We start from the raw sequence: 2,894 nt of genomic DNA on the forward strand, positions 1-2,894 counted from the left end.
TAATTCAACCTAAAACGTAACAGTTTGTTAATTAATTAGGTATTCGTTCGATTAATTGCTAATCGGATCATAATTAGCACCTGTTGTTCGTTGTGGATCTGAATTTGTTAGTTTGGATTTAATTTAACTTAAAACGTAACGATTTGCTGATAAATTAGGTATTCGTTCGATTAATTGCTAATCGGATTGTAATTAGTGCAGTTTATTATCATTTGCCGTACTCGTAGTGTCTAATTTGACCTAAAACGTAACGATTTGGTGATTAATAATGTAGTATCGCTAATCGGATCATAATTAGCTGTTGTTTTTCGTTGTAGATATAAGTTAGCTGACATTTCTGGTATAATTAATAATTCTACATAAAATGGAATGATTTGGTGATAAATTAGGTCATTGTTCGTTTAGTTTTTAGTCGGATCATAATTAGTACTTGATGTTTGTTGTAGATTAGGTTTGTTGAGTTTTCTGATACTTGTTGTGCATAATTTTACCTAAATTTGACAGACTTGTTGATTAATTAATATGTGTTTTGTACGATTAATATCTAATCGGTAGTCGATTAAGTTTACTGCTTTTGATTTTGCATTATACGTTGACCTAATGATTTATTGTTTCGTTTATCGGTTCGTTATGTTTCTGTTTGTTGTTTCTGATGTTAATTGCATATACAGGAGAAACTGAAATTAGTGTGAAGATTGAAATTGAAATCAAACGATATATGTTTTGATAATTTATAGCTCGGTGTCGTTGAATCGATAATTTATACAGTTTGTTATGTTTCAGTTTTGGTCAACATGAGTTTATATAACTTGGTTAGATTTAAGTGTCCATTAATTATATGAAAAATGCAAAAGTTTTTGTTTATTTCGTTTGGAAAAAATCAATATTTGATTAGTTATGTTTTCGACGATTAATCTCTAATCGGATCGTAATTAGGATAATCGGTAGTCGATTGCGTTTACTGTGTCTGTGTTTGATTTGACATTATATGTTGACTGCTTGCTTCGTTACCGGTTTGTTGTCTCTGATCTTAATTGTGTATACAGAACTGGTGAATCTGAAATCAGTGTTGAAGATTGAGATAGAAGGATATACAATTTGATAACGAATTAAAATTATGTTTTGTGGTTACGACTAAGTGTTGTTGAATTGGGATTCATTAGGGCTAGTGGTGCTTCAGTTAGGTGTTCATTAATTATAAGAAACTGCAACACTTTTCATTATTTGGTTTAGAATAATTCAGTATTTGATTGATAGCTACATAGAGGATTACTCCATACATAGCAAGAACCATATAACCGTTTGTTATCATTGATTTAAAAAGTAATACACAAGGCGGTTATGTTAGCATCGCGTACAAGTGAATTATGTCTCTCGCTACATATTGGCAAAAGATTATTAGTGTAACCACCATAGGAAATCTTTCATCTTTTTTGCTTGTTGCATGTGTCTATTTTTAATAGTCTAAGGTCAAAGTTTATAGCCAAAGTATACATATCAAATTGTGTAAGCTTCTCTGCTAAATTTCATTAGTTTTTTAATCCAAGTATTTGGACTATTTTGTAGAATAACTCATTGACTTTATTCGTTTGCGAGTATGAAGACCGTTGATTATATAAGTTTTACTTTAAAATAGGTTGATTTAAGCTGTACTATATTTGTATATCCAGTGGGTCAAACATTTGAAATTTTAAACTTTTGCTCAAATGAAACGGGTCAAACACGACCAAGATGCACCCTCATGCTTAGAACTTCCTAAATCACTTTCCTTTAGAAGTTAACTTGCGTTTTTACTAGTATGGCTTTTATTTTGTATCTATTAAATTAATTTTTTCATTGTATATGTTTTTACCATTGCGATATGCATGGCGTCAATTAAGTTTCCTTTTGTCATGCTCAACTCTTAAAAAGTCGACTTATTGTAGAACCTGTCACTTAAAATGTGCTAAACCGATGATACTAATTACAATTCTGCCCTTTGTTTAACAGATGGATTGGCAAGGACAAAAGGTAGCAGAGCAGCTGATGCAAATAATGCTGGTAGTATTCGCAATTGCAGCATTCATCACAGGCTATGTCGTTGGTTCATTTGAATTAATGATATACGTGTACGCTGGTGGAGTCGTGTTGACTATCTTGACCACAATTCCCAACTGGCCGTTCTTCAACCGTCATCCACTCAAATGGTTGGACCCGAGCGAGGCCGAAAAGCATCCTAAACCACAGGTTACTGCTCCAGTTTCAAAGAAGAAAACCGGCAAGAAGTAGACGTCGTTTGGTTGGTTATATCAGAACTGATGTTTTTCGGTTTTTAAAAATGTTTAGCTGGATAAAACCATTTATAACCAGGATTAGATTTTTATTGATGGTGAGAAATGAAATGTCTTGATGTCATTAGCTGATTTTTGGTGGTGCATGGTTTTTAGTAAACGCGTCGATGGAATAATTAATCTTCGTTTGCGAAGCTAATGATTCGGTTTGAAACTGATTAAAACAATTTGAACCAAAACCGATTAAAGTCGAACTTAAAAAAAGGGTAAACAAGAACTTAAATTTATGTGGTTCAAGAGTCTTGAATGGAGACTTTGCATACATGTGTTAAAATTGGTCAGATAATTTAAGTTCTAACTCACCTAAGGGTAAATGTGTACAAACCAGGGTTTTTACAAAACCAGTTCTGTATGGTTTGACCAAAGTTTAACCGGTTTTTGTCTTAACTAGTTTTCAAGTGGAAAAAGAACGATTTGGTTCCAAACTGATTATGGCTTTTTACTGGTTTCAACGAAGGGTTTCTAACCCGATCACTAATCAGCGGGTTCGGTTAGGTTCAGTTCCGAACCGTTTTTTTGCCTAACTGGTTTCAATTCTAAATTACCAACAGGTTCTGGTTCCTC

The 2,894-nt window shown here is 33.0% G+C and overlaps 1 pseudogene; it reads left to right on the plus strand.

The window, feature by feature from the left end:
• The first annotated feature begins 1,952 nt into the window (after nt 1-1,952).
• Nucleotides 1,953-2,394, plus strand: LOC143576396 (signal peptidase complex subunit 1 pseudogene; annotated as a pseudogene).
• Nucleotides 2,395-2,894: the final 500 nt, after the last annotated feature.

The sequence above is a fragment of the Bidens hawaiensis genome, unplaced genomic scaffold, assembly GCF_021521415.1.
Source record: "Bidens hawaiensis isolate Kalapana, Puna unplaced genomic scaffold, B.hawaiensis_p1.1 tig00028088_1, whole genome shotgun sequence".
NCBI lineage: Eukaryota > Viridiplantae > Streptophyta > Magnoliopsida > Asterales > Asteraceae > Bidens > Bidens hawaiensis.